The sequence below is a fragment of the Nasonia vitripennis genome (assembly GCF_009193385.2).
Source record: "Nasonia vitripennis strain AsymCx chromosome 4 unlocalized genomic scaffold, Nvit_psr_1.1 chr4_random0004, whole genome shotgun sequence".
Lineage (NCBI taxonomy): Eukaryota > Metazoa > Arthropoda > Insecta > Hymenoptera > Pteromalidae > Nasonia > Nasonia vitripennis.
Genome location: NW_022279639.1, coordinates 354,811 through 369,171, shown reverse-complemented (window position 1 = coordinate 369,171; position 14,361 = coordinate 354,811). Strand labels below are relative to the sequence as shown.

The following is a 14,361-nucleotide window of genomic DNA, read 5'->3' as shown; positions in this document are numbered from 1 at the left end:
AAATTAAATTTGTCCTTAAGAAAATTATCGTAGAGACTTCTTTCAGATCTCAATTTTGTCGTTTTGAGTTATAGTTTCTTGTAAAGTAATAAAAAAATATAGTCCCCATTTAAAAACATGCTCAAAAATTGGAAAAATCAAAAAAACTAATTTTGCAACAATCTATTTTTTAATCAATGTTAATAATTTGTTTGTATTTTTAAATAATTCTTAAAAACTAATTACACCATTAAATTCTACGGAAAAATACAAAAGATTCTTTGTTTCATTATTTAATCGGATACTTTAATTTTCAACAATATTATACTATGAACATATAAGTAGAATAATGATTTTTCATTTAAATCTCCCGCTGCCCGTGTTTAGTATCCTAGATTACATACAGGAACCGCTGTCATCCTCCTAGTCCCTCTCTCTTTCAGCTATATAGAACAGCTGGCCCCTGTACCCAAGGTAGGGGGTAGGTCTGACTCAGTGTTGTTTTGGAGAAGAACGCGCGCACACGCATCAGTTTGCAAGCCAGCTAGAGACGCTCAAGCAAAGACGCCATTACTAATATTCCCAATAGGCATTTTATTCATATAAGCATACAAATTTGGAGAACCAGGTATGATAAATAAAATTATTTGTTTAATTAAATAACTGAACGCCTCTTATTATAACAACGTTCATTAAGAATATTTTTAATGACGATTTCAGAAGACCAACAATATCTATGGAAGATTTTACTTGGCTCTATTCGAAGTATTCAGATAAAAAATCACAGGGCTATAGTGGATTTATGGAAAATTTTTATGCAAATTGTGATTACTCGACGTCGAAAGTTATTCCATTACCGTTTGTCAATAATCCACCGAGCGACTACGATACGATTTTTACTGTCTTAGTACAAGCAGCTGAACAAAACAACAGTGGTGAAATTTGCTTTGTAACATTTGATCAGCCTCTGTATCAAAAGGCTCGGTATATTCTGGCATGCGTGAACCCAGAACATGATCCACATGGTTTGTCAGTGATTCGAGTAAGACTTGGCGGTTTTCATACGTTAATGTCATTTCTTGCGACGATTGGATTAATAATGAACGGAAGTGGACTGAAAGAAGCCTTCTGTATAATATACGCTGAAAATTCAGCTGAAAAAGCTTTCGTAGGACATGCCTACTCGAGAGCTATCAGAGCACATTTCCTTGTTCAAGTAGCTTTAGCTACGATAATATTTGAATCACTTCAATTAACGGAAGAAGAGACGGAAATGTTTGATGCATTATTGCTAAATGTGGGCGCAGAAATTTTCCAAGAAGACATGCAACAACAGAAATTTACAATAATAAGAGATAGATTTATGAAACAAATTGAAGAATTTCAAAAAAGAGGACCGACCGCACAACTTTGGATTCAATACTGGGATATGTTGGCAATAGTGAAAAACTTTATCAAAGCAGAACGTTCGGGCAACTGGGATCTACATTTGAAATGCATAGAACAAATGATTCCATACTTTCATGCGAGCGGACATAATAATTATGCGAAATCAGCTCATTTATATCTGCAAGATATGTTAACCTTGAAAGACGTGATGGATGAGCATCAGTTTGAACTTTTTACGACAAAAGGCTATTTCACGATTAGACGCTCTGACAAGTTTTGGTGTGGAGTTTGGTCAGATATGACTATTGAACAAGTCTTAATGCGATCGATGAAGACTCAGGGTGGACTGACACACGGACGTGGAATGGCCGAAAGTGTTTTAACTAAATTCGTATTAACTATGATCATTCTAGTTGAAGTTTGTAACGAAATGGAAAATTTTTGCAATGTTTCTTATTCCACGTCTGAACAACATGTTGATTCCAAAGTATCTAGGATTACTAGAGATGTTGCAGATCTTCAAAAATTACTCGAATTCTTCAGTAGGTATAATCCGTTCCCAGAGACTACAAATATTATGTCAATATTTTCTGGAATTGTTGGCAATGATTCGATTAACTGTCACAGAGCATATGAAATAGGTATGAAATCTATTAAATCAATAATAGATAAGGATTTTGAAAGTGTTAAATTTACACGTAAAAACAAAGGTTTATCCCTTCAAACGGTTCAATCGTCAGTCAAAGTAAATAAAGAGACTATTCCAATAGATCCATTATTATTGTTTCAACGTTTATGTGTAAATATTGATAGTAAAAGTGATATGGAGAAATATGTAAAATTCGAACTTGCTCCGTTCCCGCTATCACTTTTTACAGAAAATGGCTTTAGGAAAAACGTCAAATCACAAATGTTTGATTTCTTTACACGCATTGAAGCATTACCGAGTAGTACAAATGTTGTGTATGTTATTGACGGTGGATTTTTGTTGCACAAAGTAGTTTGGCAAAAAAATGATACGTTTGAAGCGATTATCGGCAAATATTTAACTTTTGTACGCAGCCATTATACAAATAATAGTTATATAATATTTGATGGTTATCCAAACCATGAGATCGATAATGAAAATACATCGTCAACAAAAACAGTTGAACGGTTAAGGCGAAAAAGTTCTTCAAGTACACCTTTCTTTCAGTTTGAACAACACACAAAAATAACGTTTTCGCAAGACAAGTTTTTGTCAAATGATAAGAACAAAAATGAATTAATTAAAGAATTATCGAAAGCATTCAGATTCGAAGGATTTAGAACTAAGCAGGCAAAGGAAGATGCAGATTCTTTAATTATTCATACAGCAATAGAAATTGTTGAACAAAGTAAAGCTATAAATATAGCAATAGGAGTTGTCGAATATACAAACAAGGTTGTTGTTGTTGGTCAAGACATTGATCTTTTGGTCATCATGAATCAATTACATTTTACAGGTGGAGAAATGTACTTTTTAAAGCCGGGTTCAGGCAATGTAAGTGATTCTATCTATTCATCGAACAGTTTTATCCATAAAGATTACCGTTCTATCATTGCATTTTTACATTGTTTTTCTGGCTGCGATACAACATCTGCTTTTGCGGGAAAAGGTAAAAAAACAACATTAAATTCACTTATCACAACTCCACAGTTAATAGAATTAGTAAAGCCTTTTTATGAGACTGACGCAGATGCAACAGTTATTGCTCGGAATGGCTGCAAGTTAATAAAATCGATATACAAAGGCAAACAAGAATTATCTCTCAATAAATTAAGATTTCAACAATATATCAAATCAACTGCAAAGTCAACATTCAAACTGGATAAATTACCACCCACTGTTGGTGCGGCTACACAACACTCTTATAGAGTTTTCTACCAGCTTCAAACGTGGCTCGGAAACGAAATAACAGCAACAAAGTGGGGCTGGAACGAAATTATTGTCAATAATTCGAAAATAATGCCACGTTTTACTGAAGATTCTCTCATACCTGAAGAATTATTAAAAATAATTTCTTGTAGCTGCGAAACCGGTTGTGAAGGCAATAGATGTGATTGTCGAAAGCACGGGCTTCGATGTACTGACTTATGTACAAAATGTCGTGGTTCAGACAATTGTTTAAATGTTGAAAAAATTTCTGAATATTTCGATGAATCAGAAGATAATTGTGCTGAAATAGAGCAGCCAGGCCTTTGCTTAGCTACAGAAAATCAATTATCGGAGGAATCTACAGGTTATCCGAGCGATATCGAAGAACACGAGTATAATGAAATTACAAACAGGAGCGAAATTGAAAACAGAGATGACGAAATTGCGTATGTTACAAAAAAACCTCGATTAATGTAGTTTCATTTATTTAGTAATTGTAAATGTGTATATAAAATAAAGTTTTTTATCAAATAATAAAACAAAGAATCTTTTGTATTTTTTTCCGTAGAATTGAATAATTAGTTTTTAAGAATTATTTAAAAATATAAACAAATTATTAACATTTATGAAAAAATAGATTGTTGCAAAATTAATTTTTTGATTTTTGAAATTTTTGAGCATGTTTTTGAATGAGGACTATATTTTTTTATTACTTAACAAGAAACTATAACTCAAAACGAAAAAATTGAGACCTGAAAGAAGTCTCTACGATAATTTTCTTAAGGACAAATTTAATTTGAAAAATATTTTTTCGCGACGAAAAACGTGATTATCTCGGGAGCCTCTTAATATTTTTATCAGAAAAAATTTGTGGATATTTCAGACACAAAAAGGTATACTTTCACAAAATTTCGTCTAAATAAAATTATTTTTGTGAAAATGAAAAATAAAAAACGAAAAAAGCGGTTTTTCGCATTTTACTCAGAGATTTTGAGGTTATGTAAAAAAATCATATATACAAAAGTTGTAGATTTTTTCATTATCTACAACTTTTCTATTGCACACTTTTCTCTCAGACGTTAACTTTCGCCGAAAATTGCAATAATACTAAATTCCACCCCTTTTCATCCCCCCAAATACAAACGGAAACACCCCTGCTCACGCATTTATTTTTTTTATGTTTATTATACGCCACTTTATCATTTGCAACTATCTGCAACCAGTTTACAATTTTCTTTTTGTAAAAGTGTAATTTGACTGGACTATATTGCCGACTACAATATATAACTATTAATTATTAACCCAAGTGTACACTTATTTATCCAACCTTCCAACATGGTAGCAGAGCGTTGGAGACTTTTATTTTTATTTTTTACATTAACCTTCGGGAAGATGTAAAAAATGAAGGGGGGTTAAAAAGTGAGGTTAGAAGAAAAGCCACGTGGAAAAGAAGTTAACGGTTATTGCTAACAAAGTGAATCGCACAGTGAAAAATTGAGCAGTGAAATAAAAGGAGAAAATTTCTCAATAAAAATTATAAGCTTGTGAAGCATGAAAATTCGAATTTTTACGTCGAAGTTTGTCTGTCGAAAAAAAAATTTCAAGTGAAGATTAACCAGTTCAGAAAAGGTTGAAGTCAAAAAATATATGCTCAGTGACGTAGATAAAGTTGTCAGGTACTAAACAATAAGAAGTTTTTTGAAAAATAATTAATATTAAAGTGCGATGTTAATGGATTAAAGTCGGCAAATGAAACACGAAGAACACACATAGAAGTTATAAATATTGCATTAAACGAAAATTCAAGAAATCAGATTCGAAGAATATTTTTGAGAAGACTTAAGAAAATAATTGTGTTAAAAAATCAAGTATACGAAAATATAAGAGTTAAAGAAGAAAAAATGACTAAAAAAGCAAAAATTGAAGATATAATACCTGTGTTTGATGGTGCAAATTATTCAAGTTGGAAAATCAGACTAATGATTTTATTAGAATATAAAGATTATAAGGAACCAGCAATCGGTGAAATGCCGAATACGTACAAAGACAAAGAAGCAGATTGGAAAAAGATTGATCTAAAAGCTCGAACTATGATAATTAGTGCTATCTCCGACAAGCAATTAGAATATGTTGGCGAATGTAAAACGGCTTACGAAATGATAACACAATTCGACAAGATGTATTTATCTCAGTCTACAGCCCTGCAAATTATATGTAGAGGTAAACTAGTAGAAATTAAATTAAATAATTACAATTCAGTGGAAGAATTTTTCGTTGAGTTCGAAAAAGTAACAAACGAGTTTAAATCAGCTGGTGGAAAATTAGAAGATACTGAAAAGTTGAGATATTTGCTCAGAGCTTTACCACCAAGCTACAGTTATATTGGAGATTTTATAGATGTAATCCCAGAGAACCAAAGAACCGTAGACTATGTCAAGTCAAAAACCAAAGAGAAAAATATGACTCAACCTGAGTTAAACAATAAAAGCAACGTCAGTACCTTTGCGGTCCAAACCAAATGAAAGTGTTAGAACTGTGAAAAAGTTGAACACTACAAAAATGAATGCACGAGACCACCACAGCAGAGCAACCGAGAACGAGGTCCTCAATCCAGTCAAGGTCAACGAGGTCATCAAAGAGGCTACAACAGAGGAAACTACAGAGGTGGATCATACAGAGGACGAGGTCGTGGACGAGGAACAAGCCAAACGAATGGCGAATCATCCAGCGATCAACACAACTACACATCCGAGTCGTGGCTAACACAGGTGTGCAACTTGGATTCAAGTCAGGTAATAAGTTTCAGTGAAAATGAAAATAGTGAAAATCCGTGTGTTATAAATTGGTTACTAGATAGTGGGTGTACTGATCACCTAATAAAAAGTGAAAAATATTTCAATGATTATGTAGATTTAAAAATTCCTATTAATGTAAAATTGCCAAATGGTAAAATGCTAAAAGCAACAAAAGTAGGCACTGCTAAATTTCGTTTCCACAATTATCACAATGAAAAATGTGTTGATATTAAAAATGTCTATTATGTTGAAGGCATCAAGCAAAATTTATTGAGTTTTTCTAAAATCACAAAAAGATATACGATAGTAGCAAGAAACGAAAATGCCAAAATTTATAATCAGTCTAGAGAATTAGTAGCTGTTGCAAACAAAATCGATAATCTGTATGTTATGAAAAGCCAGGTAATTCAAAAAGAAAATAATCAAATGTACGCAAATTCATTGAAATTAACCGATAAAGAAAAATGGCATAGGGCACTTGGCCATGTTAACTTTCAATATTTAAACAAATTAGTAAAAAATAAATTAGTTAAAGGATTTCCAGATAAAATAGAAAATGTCGAAATGAAATGTGCAAATTGTATAGAGAGTAAAATGGCAAATGTACCGTACGAAAACAATAGAACATAAACTACTGAAATTTTGAAATTAATTCATACTGATTTAAATGGTCCACATAGCACAACTGGTTATGGTGGAGAAAAATATTTTCTAACTTTCGTGGATGACTATAGTAAATGCACGAAAATTTTTTGTATTAAAAGTAAAGCTGAAACAGCTAGTTGTTTGAAAGAATTTGTTAATTTAGTTTATTTTTTTAGAAAATAAATTCAATAAAAAGTTAAAGAAAATACGATGTGACAATGGCAAGGCATATTTAAATAAGGAAATTCATGATTTTGTAAAATCTAAAGGTATTAAATTATTGCCATGCCCACCGTACGTCCATGAATTAAATGGAGTAGCGGAAAGATACAATAGATCCGCAATGGGTATGAGTAGATGCTTAATGCGAGAAGCTAAAATTCACAGGCGTTACTGGCCCGAAATCATGAAAACGGTCGCGTATTTAAAAAACCGTACAATTGCAAATACAGCAAAAAATAAAACACTGTACGAAATATTTTTAGGGAAAAAACCAAATGTCGAACACTTAAAAATTTATGGAAGTATAATTTTTGTAAGAGTACTAGAAGCATTGAGAAAATGTAAATGGGACGATAAAGCCAAATTAGGCATACTTGTAGGATACATTGAAAACGGTTATAGAGTTTTAGTTAACGGTAAAATAATTAATGCTAGACATGTTCAAATAGTGGAAGAAAACACTCAAACCATTTGTTTAGAAAAACTTGATGATGAAAAATGTCGAGATTTGGAAAATAACAAATCCATTAATGTAGAAAATGAAATACAGGAAAATGAATACGATGTAAATTCAAATAAACCAAACACTCTTATCTCTACTCAGACCTTAGGGGAAAATTTAAGTGAACCAACAACTATTTACGAAGACAATTCAGGAGCAATTGCAATCGTGAAATTCGGAAACTTTACTCCAAATTCAAAGCACATTGAAGTGCAATATCATTATATAAATGAAAGCTACGAAAAGGGCGAAATAGATATTGTAAAAGTTGACTCGAAATGTAATTTAGCAGACATCTTCACAAAGAGTCTGGGTAAAACAAAGTTCCTAAACAATAGAAAAGGTTTAAGTTTAATCTAAAGCGTTTATATAAATGTTCAAAGTAATAATAGCCTAGTTCAGTTGTAAAATTCAAGTTCACTTGAAATGATCTTAATTCAATTAATGTAAAATGCGATGACAAATTGTATGCAAAATTGAAAACTCAAATGTATCAAATTATAATGTAAAAATATCACGACTGTAAAATTCAGGAGGCGTGTTGTAATATGTGAATTTTACAGTCGTGATACTTAAAATGGTACTCGTGGCGCAATCTATCGGTTTGCGACGATTTCGTGCAGTCAGACAAGCTCACGCGAGAGCAAGCGTATCGCGCATGCCTCGCGACTATACTCTAAGCGACTATACTACACTGTACACTCTCGTTCGTAGAGTCAGACTATACCGCACTGTACTACATATTCTCTCTCTCGACTATAAGACTCAGATGTGAGCGGACGTGTTTCTCGTCAGACTATTGCCGACTACAATATATAACTATTAATTATTAACCCAAGTGTACACTTATTTATCCAACCTTCCAACATGGTAGCAGAGTGATTAATCATATATAGTTTTTAAGTACGTTATATGTTTTTAGATATGATTATTCTCAGAAGGGATGATCATTTAAAATATTTGTATTTCTGCGGAGGAAAGATATCAAAATTATTGGTGTTAGTTTTCTAAATGATTTACTGATTCTTAATATCTGACTAATAAGTAAAAAAAATTCTTTTTTTCCAAATTTATTTCAGGTGTGCAATGCCCTGAATAATACATCATCTCAAAGATGTTTCCTATGTGGAGCTACGATATCAGAGATGAATAAAATTGATAATCTCCTTGATGAGCAAATAAAAATCCCAAGTATAAAATATGGATTCTCAATTTTACATGCAAGAATTCGTTTTATGGAGCTTGTATTACATATTTGTTATCGTATGCAGCTTAAAATCTGAATAGTTAGTATATATATCATAAATTTTATTCAAATTGGAAATAACGCGTATTTGTGAATATCTATGCATGTTTGTTTTAATTATGATAATCTTCTTCTTAATTGATATTGTTACATCGAAGGTACCAAAAGATAAAGAATCTGAAATCACTTTGAAAAAGAAAGAAATACAAGATCATCTTTATGAAAAATTAGGAATATTAGTGGATGCACCAACTCCAGGTTCTGGCAATACCAATGATGGTAATACAGCCAGAACATTTTTTAACAACGTGGATATCGTTGCCGAAGCCACAGGTAATCAATTTAACTTTCTTTCATTATGCTTCATTTTAAAAATTTAATTATAAATTTGCTTAAAAAATAGTTAAGTTATTGGAAATAGAATGAGTTAAATGTTAATAATAATGGCGAAGTGATTTCTTAGATACTACGCTACGCACAACATGCACACACATACACACATGGATAACGTATATGGATAATTTTTTCAAAATACAAAATTTAAACTCTAAATATTTCCTAAAAACTACAAAATTTTCTCAACATTTTACTATTTTATAGGTTTTGACCAGAGTCTATTATATCGTTTTCGAGTGATTCTGGCTGTGATATCTTCTGGAAAAAGAATTGATAATAAAGCTTTTCGTGATTACTGCAGAGAGACAGCAATACAGTATGTTAGTTTGTACAATTGGTACTATATGCCTCCATCGATGCACGTCATCCTATTGCATGGGTATCAGGAGCTTTATGGATTGTTCTTGCCTATTGGGATGCTCTCTAAAAAGGCATAGGAGGCAAACAATAAAAATGTTCATGATAAATTTTCCAGAAAAACGTCTAGGTTGGTACTTTTAATGTATTCAAAATATTTAAACAACATAACTATGTAAAAATAATTATCAATATATTATTAAGATTGACACCAATACAGATATGTTTGAGAGGTTACTACTGTACTCTGATCCGTATTTGTTATCTATAGAGGAACTTCGAAAAAAGACAAATGAATTTTTAACAGAAGATATGATAAGGTTGCTATCCTTGGATGATGATCATTATGATAATAATGATGATGATGATGATGATGATGATAATGATGATGATAATGATAATAGTGAACATCACAATTCTTCGAATAATGAAGATTAATTAACTGTTAATGTTGTTGTGTACATTAAATAAAATGTTACGACAGACTACTTAAGTTTATTTTGATGAACCTCTATGTCGAAATTATGTAAGCGAAAAATATAATACAAATCATACACTTATAATTTTTGCTTTCTCCTAGAGGAAGATTTGTAAGTAAAATTTTGAGTTTCGTCAAAACTTCTAGAAAATACTTTTTGGTGTGTTAAAAGTTCAAATCAAATGTTTTTAGAAAATGTCCGTATGGATGTGTGTGTGTGTATGTGTACCGTAATATCTCTGGAACTACTTCGTCAATATTAGTAAAATTTGACATGCATATCTATTTTTGTATTCTAAATTCGGGAAAAACAGTTATTTTTTATTTTCTCAACTATTTTTTTATGGCTATTTGTTGATTTTTGAAAAACAGTTTTTTTGCGTTTTTTTAATCATCCCATTGTTACAAACGATTCAGCTAAAATGCATTTGAAAGAGAATACAATTATCTACTTTTCCTCGTTTGGTCCTCGGGATCGACCGCTTTGTTCGGGAGATAAAATGAAAAAGCCGATTTTTTTAAATTCATATCTCTGAAACTAAACACCTTACGAAAAAAATCATGTCAAAGGGTCATATGTCAAACTATATCCCAAAAAATTACAAGTGATTCGAACACTTATTTTTCAATAATAAATCGAAAACTGAAAAAAATGAGTTTTGGTTGTGCCTCGATTACGGACTTATTGCACTTGAGATTTGGGAAAAAGTAGATATTTTACATAAAGTGTGTTGGCTAAGTTCATTGCACAGCTTTTAAACCCCTATGGTTCTTAAGATATCAAGGTTTCAATATGTTTTTGAAAATTTTCCGATTCCTTATATCTCTAAAACAATGTAGTTAAATGCTTCAAAATATTATTTGGTGATTAACCATAAAAAGAGCTATCTGCTGCTAAAATTTTAAACGATTTCGTTGAGCGGTTTTCAAGTAAAGAGCTAAAATGTAAAAATCGTTTTCTCGAAAATTGCGCGAGCGACCTATCTAATGAATAGCCTGTTGTTTTATGATGGTTAGGTTGGTTAGAATCACATATAAACAAGCGTGAATTTCTGTGAAAAAAAAATTAACGGCAGTGTTCGTATTCTATAATAAAAAAACAAACTTTTGGGCAATGACCCATCCAAAACTTATATATTAAATTATGTATCAAAAACCGCCTTATACATTAGCAGACAGATATACTGTATGTTAAAACAATATTTTATTTATTGGTCATATAAATTTAGTTGGAGGAAGCTACGTGCCAATGAATCGGTAGCGGTTTTTTATATTGACATGATATTATATTCTAGTTATTTAAAGAAATTTAATAAATAATATCAAACAAATTAATTGTTTGATAATATTTGACTTAACGAGGGTTGTTTGTAATAAAAATTTATGCAGTACGATTTTATAAGCAATAGTATATGTAACGCAATCGATTTCTATAAAAAAGCACGTATTTAAATAATTTGTAAGATTATCTGCATTTTGACTTTATCTAATTTTTTTGCTTACTTTTGCGAGTCTTAACAGCGTAATACTGCTTTTTGGAGTAATATTTGAAGTTATGGAAGAACAGTGGGTACAAAGGCCAAAAACAATGGTGGATTCGTGTTCAGCGGGAAAAAATACAGACCGCCATTTTGAACTCTTCAAATAAATCTTTCTGAGGGATTCGGATTCAAAAAGTATCCTAAAAAACGAAGATTTTCACCAACTTTCAGCTCATTCCTCTGTAACCCCAATTGAATCAAAATTTTTGTCCAAACTCTTTCAAATGGCCCCACTGTGTGGCGTGTTTACAAGTGCGCTCTCGAGCGCTCGCCGCAATGTCAACAATAACACTCGCGTCGGAGCTGTTTTCGCTTCGCTTCCGAACCGTCGATTTTGACTCGACCGAACTTTCTCGAATTCGTGTGCGTCGCTTTACTTTGCTTTGTTTCTGCGTGAATTAACCGCGTGTTTTGCTAAATGAAATCCGTACTGGAAAAGACAAAAGGGCCACTTACGTATGGGCGCCAATATAATGGGGTGATCTTTTGGCAGTAGTCGGGCAGACGTTAGCTGCGTGCAATGCAACTACTGTCGGGACGATCACCTCGCAAAAATCGAGACAAGGTCTCGTTTTGTCGTGTTGTTTCGAGGAACGCAGTGGACCAGCCATGGTCGTAGAATAATTAGCTGCAGGTTGTATGCACGTGTGACGTAAAGCGATACGCGTACCCGCGGAGGCGGCCGGAAAATTTGTGGATTCGCGGATATAATCGACGCTGAACTCAAGATTTAGACAGTATAAAGAGAATCCATATTGTGATAAATCTAAGTATGTATTACACGAGCACACACGTGTGAGTGCGAGGCGCAGACGAACGTCGTAACCAGAGACCGGGAAAGAGCTAGTGAGAGAGAGAGAGAGAGAGAGAGAGAGAGAGAGAGAGAGAGAGAAATATAAATACATAATCCTACTGAAAAAAATGAAAAAAAAATTAGAATTAAGTACGCGTATCACAAGACGAAATCTGCTAATTTGGTCTGGATGAAAGGTATGCTGCGAGTAATCATTCGTGCATATACGATCTTGTTTTTTAAAGATATTTGTTTATGAATGAAATGACGCATGCTCTATGAATTGACGCGTATCATAAGACGTAATCTGCAAATTTGGTCCGGATGAAAGGGTTGCTGCGAATAATCATTTGTGCAGATATGATCTTGTTTCATGCCTGTTTTTGTAAAGAAGCCTGGAAATGATTATTTATATTAATATTAGTTGTAAATTTGCTCTCTACGTTTCACAGGTTGGAGACTGTCGTTAATTACCCTGGTGAAAATCATTATATGCTTAGACACATGATATTCATTACGATGAAGTATATGCTTCAATGCATGCAAAATTAAGTGCTAAATTATGCGATGAAGCACATGCTTGAATATATGACATAATATATACTGTAATGCATGATAAAACATATGCTTTTGTTTGTGATTTTTACGAACCACTTAAGCATATGCTTAAACTTTTGCCCAATCATATAGTTCAGTTGCATATCTAATGTATGTTTTATTATATATATATATATATATATATATATATATATATATATATATATATATATATACAGGGTGTCCCATTTTAATTTACCACCCCCTAGAACTGGTTAATAATTTGCTCTGAGAAAAAAATGTTTCAAATAAAATTTGTTGGGTTCGAAGGGGGACATCTTTTGGCTATTTTAGCTGTGACCTTGAACATGACCTTCAAGGTCATTTGAAAGTCAAGACCAAATTTTCATATGAAATGTGCATATTTTTATGGCGGATTCGGATTCTACTAAAAAAGAGAAACACTTTTTGTCCGAATCATTTTTTGAAAAAATCCCAAATTTTTGTTGTAAACGGCTTTAAAAAAGTTGAAAAAATCACTAGATATCTCTTATTGCCCCACCCTTTAAAAGAAGTTAAAAATTTTACATTTTATCCGAGGAATTAGAAACGTACACAATTTTACAAATTTAAGTCCAAGTATGACCTTAGCCATGAACTTGTCCTTAACCAACAAGGTCATTCGAAGGTCAGTCAATTTATTTAACGGTAATCCTCGATTTTTATTCCGGCAATTGAAGCTTGGCTATGACCTTGACCTCGAACCTTAAATTTATTTTAAGAAAGAACCATCACTTTAATGGAAAATACTCTCTTTTTCAAAGAAATGAAATTACCAAAAAATTTATTAACAGAACCAAAGTTCATTAGAAGGCTAATCTGATTCATTTTTTATCACATGGGGGAAGTTTGCAATCTTCGGGGTGTGTTTGACATTCTCTGGGGCAAGTTTGCAATCTTCGGGGTATGTTTGACATTCTCTGGGGCAAGTTTTACGTCATCTGCGGAAAATTTGACATCATCTGGGGCAAGTTTACGGTCACAACTGGGACAAGTTTGACATCATCTGGGGCAAGTTTGAGCAGTAAGGGGCATGTTTTCAACTGAGAATCAAAATCAAGCTTAGTTTTTTTAATGAAAATTGTACATATTTTAAATCATATTCAGATTCTCTGATAAAGTACGCATCTTTTTAAGAAATATTTTTCTCGTAAATGCTTTATTTCTCGCTAAAAGACATTTTTTTACTTCGTTATCGTTCTATTGGTAAAGCTTGTAAATTCTTACAGCTCCTCAAAGCTTCTCATCATTAGGTTTTCATTGACTTTCTGAATTTCAGAGCAGAAAAATACTTATAATAAATTATTTCTAGTAAGATTAAATATTCCCTAAAAAATCTACCTACAACAGATAATGGCTGACTACACGCCAGTAGAGATAGTCAACATGATCAAGATTCTGGGAGAATGTCACGACAATTACAAGGCTGCAGCGAGGCTGTACGCTGAAAGGTATCCGGACGCTCGTCATCCTACTAGGAGGAATATTAAACTTCTAACGATAAGAGCTCAAGGAGGTAACTTA

General features: G+C 32.5%; 1 protein-coding gene and 1 long non-coding RNA gene across 5 annotated transcripts in view; both read left to right on the top strand.

The window, feature by feature from the left end:
• The window catches only part of LOC100118113 (probable pyruvate dehydrogenase E1 component subunit alpha, mitochondrial), a 239,705-nt gene that overhangs the window by 44,367 nt on the left and 180,977 nt on the right, over positions 1-14,361 (top strand). The gene's annotated exons all lie outside the window — the stretch shown is intronic.
• Positions 4,493-9,916, top strand: LOC107981520. The gene is made up of 4 exons (XR_001729454.3): positions 4,493-8,715; positions 8,834-9,008; positions 9,276-9,558; positions 9,633-9,916. It is a non-coding gene; the product is annotated as an uncharacterized LOC107981520 (long non-coding RNA).